This window comes from Camelus bactrianus, chromosome X (genome assembly GCF_048773025.1).
Source record: "Camelus bactrianus isolate YW-2024 breed Bactrian camel chromosome X, ASM4877302v1, whole genome shotgun sequence".
Lineage (NCBI taxonomy): Eukaryota > Metazoa > Chordata > Mammalia > Artiodactyla > Camelidae > Camelus > Camelus bactrianus.
Genome location: NC_133575.1, coordinates 59988905 through 60010868, shown reverse-complemented (window position 1 = coordinate 60010868; position 21964 = coordinate 59988905). Strand labels below are relative to the sequence as shown.

Here is a 21964-nt window from a genome sequence, read left to right as displayed (position 1 = left end):
TTCTGTTACTATCTCTGATTCATATGAGGCAATTCTGAAGTACCATTTTCAGATTAATTTGAATTCAAATCGTGGATTAAACATGGCTGTTACACAATTAATTTGTTCATGAAATTGCTAAAAAATAATTTTGAAGGTTTTCTCATCAGCAGAAATTGGTGATAGATCAACATGCATAAAATTCTTTAAGTATTCAAAGGAGAAGCAAGCAAAAGCAAGACAAAAATTAATTCAGGATTCTGGGATACAGTTTGCTAGCTAGAAATTTTGGAATTTAAGAGAATCTTTGTAAATTTCCAGCGCAGGTTAATCTACATTACATTTTAGCAGAGAAAAGGGTGGAACTGAGAAATACTACAAAGAAATTTTTTAGTTAAAAAGTTTTTTTTAAAATCTTGAATTTCATATTATTTTTGGTCTTTAAGTGCTTAAATAATGTTGAATTATATTTAGCCTTACAAATAAATGTTTTTTTTTTCTGGCTCATTTTGAATCAACTTGATAAAGTATACACTTTTATATAGCCTCACCTGGTTTTCCATATTCCCATTCCCAGTGTAGTCTACCTTAGTTTGCACTTGAAGGTAACTCTTAAAGCTAAATGACAGAAACAGGCTGCAAAGGTGGACAAGGGGAAGAATGTCCCTCTTACCTTGATAAATCAGTGTCACACACAGAACCTACATTTTCTGAAGCATTATCTTCATTATAGAGCCATTTGATCCCATCGTAGAAGTCATCCACTTCCATTTCCTCTATTTTGTGTTTAGCAGAGATATGCTTGCACTCATTGGCAGTCGGAAGATGATGGCAGAAGGCTGCTGTACCTCTGACTGGCACTTCTGGTTTGCTGTTGTCCTTGGAGAAATTTGGGCCTGGGGCAGAGTAGGGACGTATCTGAACACTCCTTTGTCACAGGTTACCAGGGTGTGCTTGAGAGGACGATAGACGTAAATGGAATTTAGTGGCAGGAAGAATGCAGAGTAGTAAAGGTGATGTGCCACAAGCTCTGAACAATGGGTCAACTGGGAGCTATCCATCTGTACTTTCTGAAGCAGTTCAGTTGTAAGTGGAAGCCAGTCAGGAATGAGTTTCTCCATTTCTGTGGATCCTTTGAATTGCAGAAGTTAGCTGCAGGCCATATAGTGAAGTAGTTGCTTTGTAAGGACAGCCAAATGTTGAGATGGGCTCAGTTTGGGCAAACTAAAAAGTAACTGAGGCCTAGTTGACATTGCAATGGTATGGAACTAAAAAGAAAATTATTTTTAATTAAAAATCAGAAGAACATCATTCTAGTTTTGCTTAAATGTCTAGGTAAGCTATGTACAGAAATTGATGTAACCTCCTCAAGTATTACTCAGTTACTAAGTTTTCAATTTTAGCTCCAGTGATTTGATATACATCCTAGTTTCCAACTTTTCCTTGGCTAATTGCAATAATTTTCCTTTTCCTACAGTTCAGAACAAAACAAATGAGTGGGCAATCTACTTTTCAAGTTACTGAAATAGGACTACAAATTCAAATAAGAAACTAAAAGACTTCAGGTATATTTACGATGTGAAGAAAATTCAATGGTGTGGCTGTGTGAAGATCCTAATTCAGCTTGTCCAGAATAATTCTCTCCATCCTCAGAATTTCAGATGAAGAACGGCCACAGAAAATATCCTTTGTCAGCACCTTCAATACTGGAATTCTTTCCTCCCCAACAGTTTTGGCAGCTAGGGAAAAACAGCTGATGCAATACAACTCAAGTATTTTGGGTGGGCCTTTACAGTAGCTAAGAACTTGTCAAAAAAAACTAGCCAGCGTAAATGTTTCTGGGTAAAGATTGAATTTGTACTTGAGTTTGGCCAGCCACTGAATCACTTTATCTCTTTTGGAAAGAGAAACATTTAAAATGAAAAAGACAGACAATACCAAGGGTTGACAAGGATGTAGATCAACTTGAGACTTTCATACTCTGCCGATTTGTAGACATTTTTGGCATTCACCTTCCGCATCTAGGCTTCCCTAGAGATTGCCTTTCCTTTCCAACAGGAAAGGCAATCTCTGGTTTATCCAAAGGCCCTGGAAACTTCATGATATCCTTTGGAACTGCCTGCCACCCAGTTCCATGTAGCCACCTTCTCCTCCTCTTCCTCCTCCTCCTCCTCCCCAGCGGTACTGTAGGCCTCACTAGGGTGACGTGGAGTCATCCAGGGGCTCGTTACCGGCTCATTTTCTCCAGCGCTTGGGGGCGGCGGGGTGCGCAGCATGCGGGCAGGCAGAATGAGGAGGGAGAAGATGGGGGCCGGGCTGGAGGACGCGGGCGCGGGCGCTGGTGCTTGATGCACGGCTGCAGCCGGTGGGTTGGTCAGCGAATTAGTTCCATGACGCCTGGGACCAAAAGCCGCACCGCTTGTGCCGGAGTTGGAAGGGGGTTCCCTGTCGCTATAGAGCGGCGGGGGCCGGGAGAGGCGGAGGGGGAGGCCAGTTCTGCCTCTGCCCGGGGGAAGCTCCTCCGAGGGGAAATGGTGAAAGGGAGGGGAAGGAGGAAAAAGGAAGGGGAAAGGGGGAGGAGGGGAATAAGAAAAAGCTAGACAGATGCGCTGCCACATTCGCTTGCGGGGAAGGCTCATTTTATAGTAAGTATTTAAGTCAAGCAGTGTCAGTCCTCCAACGTTTTCCTTCAATATTGTGTTGGCTATTGAGGATCTTTTTTCTCTCCATACAAACTTTAGAAGCAGTTTGTTGATACCCACAAAATAACTTGCTGGGATTTTGATTGGGATATTTTTGAATCTATAGATCAAGTTGAGAAAGTGACATGTTGACTATATTGAGTCTTCCTATACATGAATATGGAATACATCTCCATTAATTTAGTTCTTCTTTGATAGATTTCATCAGAATCCTGTAGTTGTCCTCTTAGAGATTTTATACATACTATGTTAGATTTATACCTGAGGATTTAATTTTTTTGGATGATAATGTAAATGTTAATGCATTTTAAAATTTCACATTCTACTCGTTTACCGCTGGTGTATACAACAGTGATTGACTTTTTATATTAATCTTGTATCCTGCAATTTTGCTATGTTTACTTATTATTATTATTTCATATTTTCTACATATACTACCATTTCATCTGCAAAAAATTTTCTTTGTTCCCAATTTGTATGCTTCTTTTTTGCCCTTTACAGGTCTTACTGCATTAGCTAGGACTTACAGTATGATATTGAAAACCAGTTGTGGAAGGGTACATCCATGCCTTATTCTGGATCCTAATGGGAAAGCTACTAGTTTCTCACAAGTATGATGTTAGCTGTATGGTTTTGTAGATTTTTTTTTTAATCAATTTGAGGATGTTCCCCTCTATTCCTGGTTTGCTGAGAGTTTTTTTTTTTTTTCATGAATGGGTATTGAATTTTTCTTTTTTAAATTAAAGTACAAACAGTTTACAATGTTGTGTCAATTTCTGGTATACAACATAATGTTTGAGTCATACATATACATACATATATATTCCTTTTCATATTCTTTTTAATTTTCATTATAGGTTACTACAAGATATTGTATATAGTTCCTTGTGCTATACAGTATGAACTTGCTGTTTATCTATTTTATATATAGTAGTTAGTATCTGCAAATCTAGAACTCCCAGTTTATCCTTCCCAACCCTCTTCCCCCTGGTAACCATAAGTTTGTTTTCTATGTCTGTGAGTCTGTTTCTGTTTTGTAAATAAGTTCAATTTTATCATTTTTTTTAGATTCCACATATGAGTGATATCATATGGTATTTTTCTTTTTCTGGCTTACTTCACTTAGAATGATGATCTCCAGGTCCATCCATGTTGCTGCAAATGGCATTTTATTCTTTTTATGGTTGAGTAATATTCCATTGCATAAATATACCACAACTTCTTTATCCAGCCATCTGTAGATGGACATTTAGGTTGCTTCCGTGTCCTGGCTATTGTAAATACTGCTGCTATGAACATTGGGGTGCATGTATATTTTTGAATTATATTTCCCTTTGGATATATGCCCAGCAATGAGATTGCTGGATCATACAATAAATCTATTTTTAGCTGTTTAAGGAATCTCCATATTGTTTCCATAATGTCTGCATCAAACTACATTCCCACCAATAGTGTAGGAGGATTCTCTTTTCTCCATGACCTCTCCAGCATTTATCATTTGTGGACTTTTGAATGATGGCCATTCTGACTGGTGTGAGGTTATACCTCACTGTAGTTTTGATTTGCATTTCTCTGAAAAATTAGCAATACTGAGCATTTTTTTCATGTGTCTATTGGCCATCAGATGCTTTTTCTGCACCTGTTTATATGATTATGTATTTCTGCACCTATTTATATGATTTTCCTTCTTCAGTCTGTTTATGAATTACAGTAATTGATTTTCCAATATTGAACCATTCTTGAATACTTGGAATAAATCTCATTTGGTCATGGTTTATAATTCTTTATATGCATTGTTGTATTCAATTTGCTAATATTTTGTTGAAAATTTTGCATCTATGTTCATGAGAGATATTGGTGTATAGTTTTCTTTTCTTGTAATGTCTGTCTGTTGTTGGTTTTAGGGTAATGCTGGTCACATAGAATGAGTTAGGAAGTACTGCCTCTGCTTCTGTCTTCTGGAAGAGATTGCAGAGAATTGGTATAATTTCTCCCTTAAATGTTTGGTAGAATTCATCAGTGAACCCATCTAGGCCTGGTGCTTTCTGTTTTGGAAGGTTATTAATTATTGATTCAATTTCTTTAATAGATATAGGCCTATTCAGATTGTCTATTTCTTACGTGAGTTTGGCAGCTTGTGTCTTTCAAGAAATTGTTCCATTTATTCTAGGTTATTAAATTTGTGGGCATAGAGTTGTTCATAATATTTCTTTATTGTCTTTTAATATCCATGGGACCTAAGGTTATGTCCCCTCTGTCATTTTTGATGTTAATAATTTGTGTTCTCTCTCTTTTTTTCTTTGTCAGCCTAGCTGGAGGCTTTTTGATTTTATTGATTTCAAAGAACTAGTTTTTGGTTTCATTGATTTTCTTTATTGTTTTCTTGTTTTCAATTTCCTTGATTTCTGCTCTAATAGTTGTCATTTCTTTTCTTCTGCCTACTTTGTTTCTATTAACTTTATTGAGGAATACTTGACAAATATAATTGCATATATTTAAAATGTACAATGTGATAACTTGACATACATATACATTGTAGAGTGATTACCAAGTTCAAGATAATTACACATGTCACCCCATGTAGTTAACAGTTAACTTTTTTAGTGTGTGTATGGTGAGAATGCTTAAAATAATCAACTTTCAAGTATACATTACCATATTATTAACTATAGTTACAATGCTGTACATTAGATCCCCAAAACTTATTCTTATTACAACTGATAATATGTACCCTTTGACCTGCATTATTCTATTTTCCCTTCACCCTGGGCCCTGGCAACCATCATTCTTTTCTCTGTTTCTATGAAATTGGCTTTTTTTGTTTTTTTAGATTTCACACCTAAGTGGTACCATACAGTATTAATCTTTCTCTGTCTAGCTTATTTCACTTAGCATAATACCCACCAGATTCATCTATGTTGTTGCAAATAGCAGATTTACTTCATTTTATGGCTGAATAATATTCCATTGTGTATATATACCACATATTTCTTTATCCATTTATCCATCAGTGGACAATTAGATTGTATCTATGTGTTGGTTATTGCAAATAGCACTGCAATGAACATGGGGTAATAACTCTTTGAGATCGTGATTTTATTTCCTTTGGATGTAAAACCAAAAGTGGAATTGCTGAATCACATGGCAGATCTATTTTTAAATTTTGAAGACTCACATTACTGTTTACCATAATAGTTGTACCTCCAACAGTACACAAGAATTTCTTCTCCTCATCCTCTCCAATACTTGTTATCACCTGTCTTTTTGAGAATAGCCGCCCTAACAGGTGTGAGATATTATCTCGTTGTGGTTTTGATTTGCATTTAATTGATGATTAGAGATGCTGAACACCTTTTCATTTATCTCTTGGCCATTTGTATGGCCATTCCTATGTCTTCTTTGGAAAAATGTCCCTTTAGTACCTCTGCCCATTTTCCTATTGAGTTTTATGAGTTCTTTATACATTTTGAACATAACTCCTTATCCAATATATGGTTTATAAATATGTTTTTTCATTCTTTGGGTTGACTTTTCACTTTGTTGATTGTTTCTTTCTCTGTATAGAAGCCTTTTAGTTTGATGTAGTTCCACTTAGTCTATTTTTGCTTTGGTTGTTTTTGCGTCTGTTGTCATATCTAACAAGTAATTGCCAAACTTAATGTCAAGGAGCTTTTTCCTTGACTTTTTCTAGGAGTTTTATGGGTTTAGGTCTTACATTTAAATATTTAATCCATTTTGAGTTAGTTTTTGTGAGTGGTGTAAGATAGGGACCAATTTAATTCTTTTGCATTTGAATATCCAGTTTTCCCATCACTATTTATTGAAGAGATTATTCTTTCTTTGTGAGTCGTATTGGCTTCCTTGCCAAATATGTTGATTGTATATTCATGGGTTTATATCTGGGGTCTCAGTTCTTTTCCATTGGTCTCTATAGCTATTTTCTTGCCTATACTATACAATTTTGATTACTATAGATTTATAAAAGTTTGAAATCCGGAAGTATAATGCCTCCAGTTTTGTTCTTTTTGTTTCAGGATTGCTTTAGCTGTTTTGAGGCCTTCTGTGGTTCCATACAGAATTTATCTTTTTTTTTTCTATTTCTGGGAGAAATGCCATTGGAATTTTGATAAGGATTGTGTTGATCTTGTAGATGGACTTGGATGCTGTGGACATTATAACAGTATCAATTTTCACTCTATGAAACAGATTATCTTTCCTTTTATTTGTGTGTTATTCAATTTTTCAACAATGTCATAGTTTTTGTTGTACAGATCTTTCACTGCCTTGGATAAATTTATTCCTAAGTATTTTATTGTTTTTGATGCTATTGGAAATGGGATATTTTTCTTTATTTCTTTTTCAGATAGTTTGTTTTTAGTATATAGAAGCATGTCTGTGTTTCGTATGTTGATGTTGTATCCTGCAACTTTACTGAATGCACTCATTAGTTCTAATAGTTTTTTGTGGCTTCTTTATTATTTTCTATAAAAAAGGTACACTGTACATATTATGTATAAGATTATGTCTTCTGCAAACAGAAACGATTTTACTTCCTCATTTTGTATTTGGCTGTCTTTTAATTCTTTTTCTTGCTTTATATTTCTGGCTCTGAATCCCAGTACTCTCTTGTATAGTAGTAGTAAAAGTGGGCATCCTAATCTCATCCCTGATCTTAGAGAAACAGCTTTTAACCTTTCACCTATGAGTATGATGTCAACTGTGGGCTTGTCATATATGGCCTTTATTATGTTGAGGTAGGTTCCTTCTATATCCAATATGTTGAGAGTTTTTAATAATGAAAGATGTTATTTTTTGTTAAATGCTTTTTCTGCATCTATTGAGATGATTGTATGGTTTTTATCCTTCATTTTTTTAATGTGGTGTATTGCACTTATTGACTTGTGTGTGTTGAACCACCCTTGCATTGCAGTTGATCATGTGTATGATCTTTTAACATACTGTTAAATTCTATTTGTTATTATTTTGTTGAGACTTTTTGCATCTATTTTCATCAGGGATAATAGCATATAGTTTTTTTAGTGTCCTTATCTAACTTTGGTATAAAGGTGATGCTGGACTTATAAAATGAGTTAGGAATTGTTCTCCCCCCTTCATTTTTTTGAGGGGAATAGTTTGAAAAGGATTGCTATTAACACTTCTTTAAATGTTTGGTGGAATTCATCAGTGAAACCATCTGGTTCTGAGATGTTTTTGTTTACTGATTCAATCTGGTTACTCATTATTGGTCTGTTTAGATTTTGTGTTTCTTCATGATTTAGTATTGATGGCTATATGTTTCTGGGAATTTATCAGTTTCTTCTAGGTTGTTCAATCTTCTGGTGCATAATTGTTTATAGTATTCTCTTTTATCCTTTGTATTTCTGTTGTTTTAGTTGTAATGTGTCCTTTTTAATTTATAATTTTATTTGAGTCCTCTCCATCATTTCTTGATTAGTTTAGCTAATGGATTGCCATTTTGTTTTCCTTTTTTAAAGAACCAATTCAGTTTTGTTAATCTTGTTGTTGTTTTCCTATTATTAATTTAATTATATATGCTCAAATATTTATTATTTCCTTTCTTCTGCTAATTCTGGGCTTTATTTGTTCTTTTTTCTAGTTCTTTGAGGTATAAAGTTAGGTTTTTTATTTGTGATCTTTCTTTTTTCCTAATGTAGGCATTTTTCACTATAAACTTCATTATTACAATAGTTTTTTATGCATCCTGTATTTTCAGTATGTTGCGATTCCTTTTTTGTTTGTTTCAAGATTATTTTTGATTGATAAAATGTAAATTCATTTAAAAGAATGAACCTCCTAGAAAGTTTTGTTCATTATATTCTCTCAAAAATGAATACCAAAATCAACTAGAGATGCATCCATATATTTTGCATTCATAAACAGGCCTCCTACTCCAAAAAAGCAGGAACCCTTGATCTAGTCTAACTCTTATTGTATTAATGAAGAAAGAAGCTAAAAAAGAACAAATGGTTCCCAAGAGGTGAGTAATTTCCAAGAGGGTTCCAAGTTCAACTTTCTAAACCTAGAAGGTGGCAACACAGGATCCTACATTCGTATGCATGAACCTCCAGGACACAAAATGAGCCTTTAAAATATCATTTTAAAATCAATGATCAAGACTTTTTTGATTTGCATTTTGATTTCTTCTTTAACACTGTGTTTAGTTCCTGTGTATTTGTGAATTTTCCTATTTTCTTCCTGTTATTAATTTCTAGTTTTATACCATTGTCATGGGAAAAGATATTGACATAGTTTCTGTTATTTTGAATTTGTTTAGACTCTCTTTGTCATCTAACATATCTATCTGGAGAGTGTTCTGTGTGCACTTGAGAGGGATGTGTATTCTAATGCTGTTGGATAGAATGATCTGCATATTTAATAGATACAGAAAGAGCATTTGCAATCTCAACATAATAAAAGCCATACGTGAAAAATCAACAGGAAAAATCATACTCAATGATGAAAGACTGAAAGCATATCCTCTGAGATCAGGAACAAGGCATAGGTGCTTGCTTTCACCACTTGTTTGCAATGTAGTACTAGAAGTTCTAGCCTGAGCAATTAGGCAAGAAAAAGAAATAAAAGGGATCCAAACTGGAAAGGAAGAAGTAAATTTACCTATTTTTTTTTTGTAGATTACATGATCTTTTTAAAAATTTTATGTTTTATTGAATGTAGTTGATTTACAATGTTAGTTCCAGGTATACAGCAAAGCAATTCAGTTATACATATACATATATATTTTTTTTTTCAGATTCTTTTCTATATTATTATAAGAAATTGAATTTAGTTCCCTGTGTTATACAGTAGGTCCTTGCTGTTTATTTATTTTATATATAGTAATGTGTGTCTGTTAATCCCAAACTCTTCATTTATCCCTCCCCTGGCCATTTCCCCTTTGGTAACCATAGTTTGTTTCTATGTCTGTGAATCTGTTTTTGGTTTGTAAATAGAATTTGTATCATATTTTTTTAGATTCCACATATAAATGATATCATATGATATTTGTCTTTGTCTGTCTTACTCCACTTAATATAATGATCTCTAGGTCCATCCATATTGCTGCAGATGACATTATTTTATTCTTTTTTATGGCTGAGTAATATTCCATTGTATGTATGTATACCAATTCTTCTTTATCCAGTCATCTTTTGATGGACATTTATATTGTTTCCGTTTCTTGGCTATTTTAAATAGTGCTGCTATGAACATTAGGGTGCATGTATCTTTTCAAATTAGAGTTCCCTGTGGATATATGCCCAGGAGTGGGATTGCTGAATCATAGGTAAATTTAGTTTTTAAAGGAACCTCCACATTGTTTTCCATAGTGGCTGCATCAATTTACATTTCCAACAATGTAAGAGGGTTCTTTTTTCTCCACACCCTCTCCAGCATTTATTATTTGTAGATTTTTTAAAATGATGACCATTTTGACTGGTGTGAGGTGGTATCTCGTTGTTTTGATTTGCATTTCTCTAATAATTAGTGATATTGAGCATCTTTTCATATGTCTTTTGGCCATCTGGATGTCTTCTTTGGAGAAATGTCTAATGAGGTCTTCTGACTATTTCTGAAAAACATTAGATTGCCTGTTTTTTTTTTTTCTTTTCTTTTTCTATATTAAGCTGTATGAGATGTTTGTATATTTTGGGAACTAGTCCCTTGTCAGTCATATGGTTTGCAAATGTTTTCTCCCATCTGTAGGTTATCTTTTCATTTTGTTTATGGTTTCCTTTGATGTGCAAAAGCTTTGAAGTTTAATTAGGTCCTATTTGTTTATTTTGCTTTTATTTCCATTACTCTAAGAGCTGGTTAGAAAAAAATATTGCTGCAATTTATGTAAAAGAAGGTACTGCCTATGTTTTCCTCTAGGATTTTTAGAGTATATTGTCTTACATGTAGGTCATTAATCCATTTTGAGTTTATTTTTGTGTATAGTTTTAGAGTGTTCTAATTTCCATCTTTTACATATAGCTGTCCAGTTTTCCTAGAACCACTTATTGAAGAGACTGTCTTTTCTCCATTGTATATTCTTGCCTCCTTTGTCATAGATTATTTGATCATAAGTGCATGGGTTTATTTCTGGACTTTCTATCCTGTTCCATTGATCTATGTATCTGTTTTTATGCCAGTACCATACTGTTTTGATTACAATAGCTTTTAATATAGTCTGATGTCAGGAAGCATGAGTCCTCCAGCTCTGTTCTTTCTCAAGATTGTTTTGACTATTCAGGGTCATTTTTGTCTTCATACAAATTTTAAAATTTTTTTGTTCCAGTTCTATGAAAAATGTCATTGGTAATCTGATAGGGATTGAACTGAATTTGTATATTGCCTTGGGTAGTATGGCCATTTTAACAATATTGCTTTTTCCAATCCAAAACATGATATATCTTTCCATCTGTTTGTGTTGTCTTCTATTTCTTTCATCAGTGTCTTATAGTTTTTGGAATACAGGTTCTCTGCCTCCTTAGGTAGGTTTATTCCTAGGTGTTTTATTTTTTTGATGCAATGGTAAATGATATTGTTTCCTTAATTTCCTTTCCTGCTATATCATTGTTAGCATATAGAAATGCAACTGATTTCTATATATTAATTTTGTATCCTGCAACTTTACTGAATTCATTAATAAGCTCTAGTAGTTTTCTGGTAGCCTCTTTAGGTTTTTCTATGCATATTATCATGTGATCTGCAAACAGTGACAGTTTTACTCCATCTTTTCCAATTTGGATTCATTTTATTTCCTTTTCTTCTCTGATTGCTGTGGCTAGGACTTCCAAAACTATTTTAACAAAAGGGGCATGAGTGAGCATCCTTGTCTTGTTCTCAAGCTTAGAGGAAATGCTTTCAGCTTTTCACCATTGAGTATGATGTTAGCCATGGGTTTGTCATATATGGGCTTTATGATGTTAAGTATGCTCCCTCTGTGCCCACTTTCTGGAAAGTTTTTATCATAAATGGATGTTGAATTTTATCTAAGCTTTACCTACATCTATTGAGATGATTATATGATTTTTATTCTTCAATTTGCTAATGTGGTGTATCACAATGATTGATTTGTGGATATTGAAAAATCCTTGCGTCCCTGGGATAAATCCCACTTGACCGTGGTTTATAGTCCTTTTAATGTATTATTGGAGTTGATTTGCTAGTATTTTGTTGAAGATTTTTGCATGTATACTCATAAGTGATATTGGCCTGTAATTTTCTTTTTTGTGTGATATCTTTTTTGGTATCAGGGTGCTGGTGGCTTCATAGAATGAGTTCAGAAGTGTTCCTTTCTCTGCAATTTTTTGAATAGTTTCAGAAGGATGGGCGTTAACTCTTGTCTAAATGTTTGGTAGAATTCCCTTGTGAAGCCATCTGGTCCTGGACTTTTGTTTATTGGGAGTTTTAAAATTACTGATTCAATTTCAGTGCTGGTAATTGAACATGATCTTATATATAGAAAACCCTAAAGATTCTGTGAGAATCTATTAGAACTATAAATGATTTTTAAAAAATCAGGATACAGAATCAATGCACAAAATATCACTTGCATTTCTACACACAAACAATGAATGATCTGAAAAGGAAATTACACAAACAATTCCTTTTACAATAGCATCAGAAAGAGTGAAATATTTAGGAATTAACTAAGAAAGTGAAAGTCTCATACAATTAAAACTACAAAACATTACTGAAATAAATTTTAAAAGATCTAAATAAATGGAAAGACATTCCATGTTTGTGGATTGCAAGATTTAATATTATTAAAACGTCAACATTACCTAAAGCAATCTAAAGATTCAATGCATTCCCTATGAAAATCTTAATGAGTTTTTGCAGAAATAGAAAAACTCATTTTAAAATTTATATGAAATCTCTAGGGACCCAGAATAGACAAAACAATCTTGAAAAAGACTAAAACCACACTACTCATGTTCCTAATTTTAAAACTTACTATAAAGCTATACAGTGATCATAACAGTGTGGTATTGGGATACAGACATATAGAAAAATGGAACAGAATATAGAACCCATAATAAACCTTTGCATATATGGTCAAATGATTTTTGACAAGGGTGCCAAAACTATTCAATGGGGAAAGAACAGTCTTCAACAAATGGTTCTGGTAAAACTGGATATCCACAAACAAAAGAATTCAGTTAGACCCTTACCTAACACCATATACAAAAAATAACTCAAGATAGATAAAGGATAAGGGGAAGGGTATATCTCAAGTGGTAGAGCACATGCTTAGCATGCATGAGGTCCTGGGTTCAATCTCCAGTACCTCTTCAATCAATCAATCAATAAACCGAATTACCTTCCCCCACCCAAACAATACAAAATAAAACAAAAAGATGAATCAAGGATATAAATGTAAGACCTAAAATAATAACTCTTAGAACAAAACATAGGACAAAAGCCTCATAACATTGATTTTGGCAATTATTTCTTGGTTATGACACCAAAGGCAGAAGTAACAAAATAATGATAGATAAATTGGATGTCATAAACATTTTTTAAAATTGAGCATCTAAAGACACTATCAACAGAGTAAAGAGAATGGGAGAAACTATTTGCAAATTATATATATATATACATATATATATATAATTTAAGGGATTATATATAATATAAGGGATTAATATCCAGAATATATAGAAAATTCCTAAAACTCAACAAATAAAAACCAAACAAACCAATTTAAAAATGGACAAGAACTTGAATAGCCATCTCTCCAAGTAGCCAACAAGCCTATGAAGAGATGCTCAACATCACTGAAAATTAGAGAAGTGAAACTCAAAACCAAAATGAGATATCACTTCACATTCATTAGGTTGGCTATTATATTAAAAAAAAGAAGAACAACAAAGAAAATAACAAATGTTGGTGAGGATGTGGAGAAATTGGAACTCTTATGCACTGTTGGTGTGTGAAATGGTACAGCCACTGTGGAAAACAGTATGACAGTTCCTCAAAAAGTTAAAAATGAAATTACCATATTATTCAGCAATCCCACTTCTGGGTATATATCCAGAAGAACTGAAAGCAGGATCTCCAAGAGGTATTTTCACACCCATGTTTATTGAAGCATTATTCATAATAGCCAAAAGGTAGAAGCAACCCTAATGTTCATCAGAGGATAAATGGATAAAGAAAATGTGATATATACATACAGTGCAATATTATTACACCTTTTTCAAAAGGAAGAAAATTCTGTCACATACTATAACATGAATGAACCTTGAGGACATTATGCTAAGTGAGATAAGCCAGTCACAAAAAGTCAAATACTATATGATTCTACTTAAATGAAATAACTAAAGTAGGCAAATTCAGAAAGCACAATGGTGTTTACAAGGGTTATGAAGGAAGAAGGAATGGGGAGTTGTTTTTTAAGGGCTATTGAGTTTCAGCTTTGCAAGATGAAGACGTTCTAAAGATCTGTTGAACAATAATGTGAATATGTTTAATACTGCTGAACTATTCACCTTAAAATGATCAAGAAGGTAAACTTTATGTTGCTTTCCTTGCCATAATTACAAATTAAATAAAATAACGGAGAAATAAAGACTCTCAGGAGAAAAAAATTCACTTTTCCTTGTTTAACCTTGTTTTTTTCAGATTTGAGCTCAATTTATTACCCCTACTACAAAGACCTCATTGTAGTAGCTTCCCTTTAATAAAGTCTGTCTCATCATTCTTAAAAAAAAAAAAAAAAGACCCATTTGACCATGGGGGATGTGTGGATTAATATCTGGACTCTCTATTTTGTTTCATTAGTTTATATGTTTGTCTAATGTCAGTACCATAATTAGTATGGTTTTGTAATATAGTTTAACTCAAGATGTCTTGATTGGTGCCTCCAGCTTTGTTCCTTTTTCTCCAAATTGCTTTGGCTATTCAGGGTCTTTTGTAGTTTTATGTGAATTTTAGCATTCTTTTTTCTATTTCTGTAAAAAATGCCATTGGTATTTCTAGGGGGATAAGATTGAATCTGTAGATCTCTTTGGATATTGTGTACATTTAAATAATATTAGTGTTTTAATCCATAAACATGGGATATAATTCCATTTATTTGTGTCTTCAAAATTCTTAATTTTTAAATAGTTTTATGTGTATAAGCCTTTTATCTCTTTAAGTTTATTCCTAAGTATTCTACTTATCCTCATATTATTGTAAATAGAATTGTCTTCTGAATATTTTTTCAGACAATTTGTTGTTTGTGTATAGACATGCAACTGATTTAATTTTTTTACTTTGGTAAAATACACTTAACATAAAAGTTTCCATCTTAAGTATTTTTAAGTGCACAATTGAGTGGTATTAAATATATCATTCACATTGTTGTGCAACCATCGTCACCATCCATCCTGATAACCCTTGTTATCTAGTAAAATGATATTCTATACCCATTAAACAATCATTCATCATTTTCCTTTTTCCTATCCCTTGGTAACCACCATTATACATTCTGTCTTGATTTTAACTACTTGAAGTACATCATAAAAGTGGAATCATATTCAGAAAAGTGGAATCATACAGTATTTGTCTTTCTGTGACTGGCTTATTTCACTTAACATAATGCCCTCAATGTACATCCACATTGTAGGATATTGCAGAATTGCCCTCATTTTAAGGCTGAATAATGCTCCATTGTATGCACAACCACATTTTGCTTATCCATTCATTCTTCAGAGAACTTGGGTTGCTTCCTTGTTTTCACCTATTTTGAATAATGCTGCTATGGGTATAGAAATATCTCTTCGAGACCTTGCTTTTAATTCTTTTGGGTGTATACCCAGAAGTGGAATTCCTGGATTATATGGTCATTGTATTTTTAATTTTTGAGTAACTGCCATACTGTTTTTCACAATGGCAATACCATTTACATTCACATCAACAGTGCATAAGGACTCAGATTTCACTTCTTTTTCTTTCTTTTTTTTTTTTTGATAGTAGCCATCCAAATGGGCATGAGGTGGTATCTCATTTCTGTTTTGATTTTAAATCCGTAATGATTAGTGATGTTGCACACCTTTTCATGTAATTTTCAGTGTAATATTAGTTTCATATGTACAGCATAGTGATTAGATATTTTTATGGATAATAGTTTAAAGTTATTATAAAATATTGACTGTATTCCCTGTGTTATACATTACATTATTCTATATTACTTTGTTCTCTATACCTGTAAGTTGGTTTCTTTTCTGCTATATTCATTCATTTATTTTATTTTTTAATTCCACATGTAAGTGAAAATATACAGTATTTGTTTTTCTCTGTCTGACTTACTTCACTAAGCATAATACCTTCCAGGTCCATCCATGTTGGTGCGGATGGCAAAATTTCATTCTTTTTTCATGGTTGAGTAATTTTCCATTGTGTGTGTATGTGTGTGTGTGTGTGTGTGTGTGTATATATATATACTGAATCTTCTTTATCCATTCATCTGTTGTTGGACACTTGGGTTGCTTACATATCTTGACTATTGTAAACAATACTGTTATGAACTTAGGGGTGCATGTATCTTTTATAATTAGTGGGTTTTTTGACATTTACCCAGGAGTGGAATTGCTGAATCATATGCTAATTCTATTTCTAATTGCTTGAGGAACCCTCATATTATTTTCCACAGAGGCTTTACCAATTTAAATTCCCACCAACAGAGTACTAGGGTTCCCTTTTCTCCACATCCTCACCAACATTTATTACTTGTTGTCTTTTTGACACTGGCCATTCTGACAGGTGTGAGGTGATATCTCATTATAGTTTTGATTTGCATTTCCCTGATTATTAGTGATGTTGAGCATCTTTTCATGGGCCTGTATATCTTCTTTGGAAAAAATATCCATTCAGGTCTCCAATCATTTTTTAATTTTAAATTGAGTTGTATGAGTTCTTTATATATCTTGAATATTAAACCTCTTATAAGACATATCATTGGCAAATATCTTCCCTTATTCAGTAGGTTGTCATTCCATTTTGTTGATTGTTTCCTTTGCTATGTAAAAGCTTTTAAGTTTAATTAGGTCCCATTGTTTATTTTTGATTCCCCCCTCTTGCCTGAGGAACAGACCCCCCAAATTAATGCTAAGACCTATGTCAAGGAGTGTAATACCTATGTTTCTTTCTAGGAGTTTTATGGTTTTTAGTCTTACATTCAGATATTTAATCCATTTGGAATTTATTTTTATATATTGTGTGAGGAAATGTTCTAATTTTATTCTTTTATATGTAGCTGCCCAGTTTTCCCAAACCCACTTATTGGGAGACTGTCATTTCTCCATTGCATATTCTCCTTCCTATGTCACTTATGGATTAACCATATGTGTGTGGGTTTATTTCTGGGCTCTCAATTCTGTTCCATTGATCTATGTGTCTGTTTCTGTGCTAGTGTCATGCTGCTTTCATTACTGTAGCTTTATAGTATAATCTAATGTCAGGAAGTGTGATACCTCCAAATTTGATCTGTTTTCTCCAGATTGCTTTTACAATACGGGATCATTTGTGGTTCCATGTGAATTTTAGTATTATTTGTTCTAGTACTATGAAAAATGTCACTAGTATTTTGATAGGAATTCCAATAAATCAGTTGATTGCTTTGGGTAGTATGTACATTTTAACAATATTCATTCTTCCAATGCATGAACATAGGATATCTTTCCATTTCTTTGTACCATCTTCAATTTTCTTCAGTAGTTTGAGAATATAGCTCTTTCACTTCTTCATTAAGTTTAATGATGCTATTGTAAATGGAATTGATGCTATTGTAAATGGGATTGTTTTCTTGCTTTCTCTTTCTGATAGTCACTATTAGTGTATAGAAAAGCAATAAATTTCTGGATGTTGATCTTGTGTCCTGCAACTTTACTGAATTTATTTATTAGTTATAATAGTTTGTTTTTGGTGGAGTCTTTAGTAGGATTTTCTGTATATAGTATCATATCATCTGTAAATAGTGATAGTTTTACTTCTTCTCTTCCTATGTGCATGCTTTCTATTTCTATTACTTGTCTGACTTCTGTCACTCAGACATCCAACACGATGTAAATAAAAGTGGCAATAGTGAGCATCCTTTTCTTGTTCCTATTTCTGCAGAAAAGCTTTCAGTTTTTCACCATTCAGTATGGTGTTAGCTGTGGGCTTATCATAAATGGCATTTATTATATTGAGTTATGTTCCACCTATACAAACTTTGTTGAGAGTTTTTAATCATAAAAGTTGTCAAATGCTTTTTCTGCACCTATTGAAATGGTCATGTAACTTATCTTTTGTTACGTTAATGTTGTATATCACACTAATTGATTTGTGGGTTTTTTTTTTGAAAGTTGGGATTTTTATTTATTTTTTTTACATTTTTTATTGAGTAATAGTTATTTTACAATGTTGTGTCAAATTCTAGTGTAGAGCACAATTTTTCAGTCATACATGAACATGTATTTATTCATTATCACTTTTTTTTTGCTATGAGCTACCACAAGATCTTGTATATTTTTCCCTGTGCTATACAGTATAATCTTTTTTATCTATTCTGCATTTTAAAATCCCAGTCTGTCCCTTCCCACCCCCGCCCCCCGGCAACCACAAGGTTGTATTCTATGTCTATGAGTCTATTTCTGTTTTGTATTTATGTTTTGTTTGTTTGTTTGTTTTTAGATTCCTCATATAAGTGGTCTCATATGGTATTTTTTCTTTCTCTTTCTGGCTCACTTAACTTTGAATGACATTCTCCAGGAACATCCATGTTGCTGCAAATGGCGTTATGTTGTCATTTTTATGGCTGAATAGTATTCCATCGTATAAATATACCAACACTTCTTTATCCAGTCATCTGTTGATGGACATTTAGGCTGCTTCCATGTCTTGGCTATTGTAAATAGTGCTGCTATGAACACTGGGGTGCAGGTATTATTTTGAAATAGGGTTCCTTCTGGATATATGCCCAGAGTGGGATTCCTGGGTCATATGGTAAGTCTATTCCTAGTCTTTTGAGGAATCTCCATACTGTTTTCAACAGTGGCTTTCCTTGCTTCTGTCTCCCACTCTTAATGATTTATATGTCTTCTTTTATAATTTTGTGTTTATTCTTTTTGTAATTCGTGGCAGTTATCTCCTTTCCAGTTATAAGTTTCTCACTTTTGTAGCATCCTGCTTCTTTTCTATATAGAGTAGACCTGTCAATATTTCTTTTAGCTTGGGTTTGTGTTTCTAAACTCTTCTAGTTTTTCCTTGTCTGTGAAGTTCTTTATGTCTCCTTCTATTGTAAAGGATAGCCTTGCTGGATAGAGTATCCTAGGCTGCATCTTTTTTTCATTCAGGACTTTGAATATATCTTGCCACTGCCTTCTGGCCTGTAGTGTTTGTGTAGAGAAATCAGCTGAGAGCCTTATGGGGGTTCCCTTGTAACTCACTCTTTGTTTTTCTCTTGCTGCCTTTAGGATCATTTCTTTATCCTTGACTCTGGCCATCTTGATTATGATATGTCTTGGTGTGGTCTGTTTGGGTTCTTCCTGTTTGGGACCCTCTGAGCCTCCTATACTTGGATATCTGATTCTTTCTTTAGGTTTGGGAAGTTTTCAGTCATGATTTCTTTAAATACCTTTTCAATCCCCTGTGTTCTTTCTTCCCCTTCTGGAACCCCTATTATGTGTAGAGTGGCATGCTTTATATTATCCCATATGTCCCTTATATTGTTTTCATTGTTTTTTTATTTGTTTTTCTCTCAGCTGTTCTGATTGGGTGCTTTCTGTTGTCCTGTCTTCTAGTTCACTTATTCGTTCCTCTGCATTATCTAGCCTGCTTTGTACAGCCTGTAGGTCAGCTCTCATCTCAGCAAATGAGTTTACTAGTTCTACTTGGTTCTTCTTTATAGCATCTATTTCACTTTTGACATATTTTATATCTCTAAACACTATTTATTTTAGTTTCTTCAGTACTTTGCTCAGTCTTTTTTGAAATCTTGATCTAGTAGGCCATCAATGTCTATTTCCTTGATCATTCTTTCAGGGGATTTCTCTTGATCTTTTAATTGGAAGTGGTTCCTCTGCTTTTTCATTTTGCTCATATCTCTCTGGCACTGTGGCTTAAGGAGTATCAGTTATCTAGTTCTCCTGGAGACAGTGTGCTCTTAATGATTTTATCGAGAGGTCTTTGTGTGTTTGCCCTGTTTTGTGAACTCTGCTTGCTGTTTCCAGAGGCCCTCACTTGGCGCCCTCATCTGTGCTGCTCCCAGTGGCTGTCGGCTAGCAGATCGCACCCCCTCACAACACTGGGTCAGTAGCTGAGCTCTTACCCGGTGGGCAGGCAGGTCACTCCCCCTCCCGATGCTGCAGTCAGATGCTGTGCTGGGGGGAGGCAGGTGGGCGGACCACGCCCCATCCCAGCACTGCAGTCAGGTGCTGCATTCCTGCCAGGAAGGCCGTGGCCACCTGCCCTTTTCTGGCGCCAGTCACTCTGCTGCTCTGTGCAGCTGCCCACTCCGCCTCAGGTCGGCACCCTGAAGGCAGGCTCCAGGAAGACTGTCGAACGGCCCCACCCATGCTCCATGCCAAATCTCAGCTCCTTGTTTGTCTTGGTGGAGCAAGTTCTCTGAGGTGCCAGGGCAGAAAGATCCCATCTGCCTTGGGCTGTAAACAAGTCTCAGTCCTGCCTAGGGGGTTGTGGAGCCCCTGGGTGCAGATTCAGGTCTCGGCTCTGCCCCTGCCCTGGTGCTGTGCACAGGAGGAGATGGCAGCTGTGGCTGGGCCCCGCCTCTCTTCTCGCCAGAAGCGCCAATAATGGTGGCGCAGGTCTGAGGAGACAAAGGCTGCAGTGCCCCTCCCCCCAGGGCACACCAGCTGTGTTGATTTGCTTTTTTCACAATTTATGGGGGGCCGTGGTTGTTCTGCTCCATATCCCCTCCCATCCACTGCACGCAGCACCCTGCAGTCTCTCAGGGCTGCCTCAGTGCAGCCGCCCTATTCCTCCGCCCGGCTCGGGCGGTCTGGCCAGGCCCCAGCTGCCAGCTCGTGTCTGGGGCTGGGTGTCGCGGGGACCCTTTGTGCCCATTTAACTCAGTTCTGTCGGTCAAGGTGTGCTTAGGGAAGATCTGAGCCTTGGAGGCTCCCCCTCCATCCCACTGGCCTCTCTGTTGGAGAGGGGGAGACCCAGTGAATGAGCACCAGTCCTCCTTTGCTTCTCCCTCCCTGCTGGATCAGTCCCGCACTGTTTTGCTTTTTCTTCTTTCTTTTTTCCTTTTCTCCTACCAGATTTTTGGCGTCTTTGTCTTTTGAAGAGGGCGATGTTCTGTCGGAGTTCAGCAGGTGCTCTGGTTGGCTGAGTAGGTCCGTAGATGTGAGTTTTAGTGTATTTGTGGGAGAGGGTGAGCTACAAGCATCCTTCTACTCCGCCATCTTGCTTCTCTCTCAATTTGTGGTTGTTTAATCATTCTTGCATCCCTAGAATAAACCCTACTTGATCATGGTGCATGAGCCTTTATGTGTATTGTTGAATTTGGTTCACTAATATCTTGTTGAAGATTTTTGCATCTTATATTCATCAGGGATTTGGCCTGTAATTTTCATTTTTGTAGTGTCTTTGTCTAGTTTTGGTATTAAGGTAATTGTGGCCTTGTAGAATGAATTTGGGAGTTTTCCCTCCTCTTCAATTGTTTGGAAGTGTTTGAGAAGGATAGGTATTAACTCTTCTTTTTATGTTTGGTAGAATTCCCCTGTGAAGCTCTCTAGTGCTGGACATCTCTTGGAATTTTTTGCTTACTAGTATTGAATTGATTCAATTTCAATATTAGTAATCATTTTGCTCAAATTATGTATTTCTTTCTGATTCATTCTTCATAGATTGTTTTCTAGGAATTTATTCATTTCTTCTAGGTTATCCAATTTGTTGACATATAACTGTTTTTATTATTCTCTTATGATTTTGTCTGTGATATAGGTAGTAATTTCTCCCCTTTTGTTTCTTATTTTGTTTATTGGGTCCTCTTTTTTTTCTTAATGAGTCTGGCTAAAGGCTTATCAAATTTGTTTATATTTTCAAGAAACTAGATCTTGGTTTCATTGATATTTTCTATTTTTTTTTTTGTCCTCTAATTTATTTCTGTTCTGATCTTTATTGTTTCCATCCTTCTTCTGACTTTGGGCTTTGTTTGTTTCTCTTTTTCTAATTCCTTTACACAGTAAGTTAGGCTGTTTGAGATTGTTCTTGTTTCTTTAGATCAGTCTGTATCACTAGAAACCTCTCTCATAGAACTTCTTTTGCTCCATCCTATAAATTTT

General features: G+C 34.8%; 1 protein-coding gene and 1 pseudogene across 2 annotated transcripts in view; one reads left to right on the top strand and one right to left on the bottom strand.

Moving 5' to 3' along the window:
- LOC105063582 (nucleosome assembly protein 1-like 2) overlaps nt 1-21964 on the top strand; it is a 149214-nt gene that overhangs the window by 81767 nt on the left and 45483 nt on the right. The gene's annotated exons all lie outside the window — the stretch shown is intronic.
- On the bottom strand, nt 598-2500 carry LOC105063574 (cyclin-I-like; annotated as a pseudogene).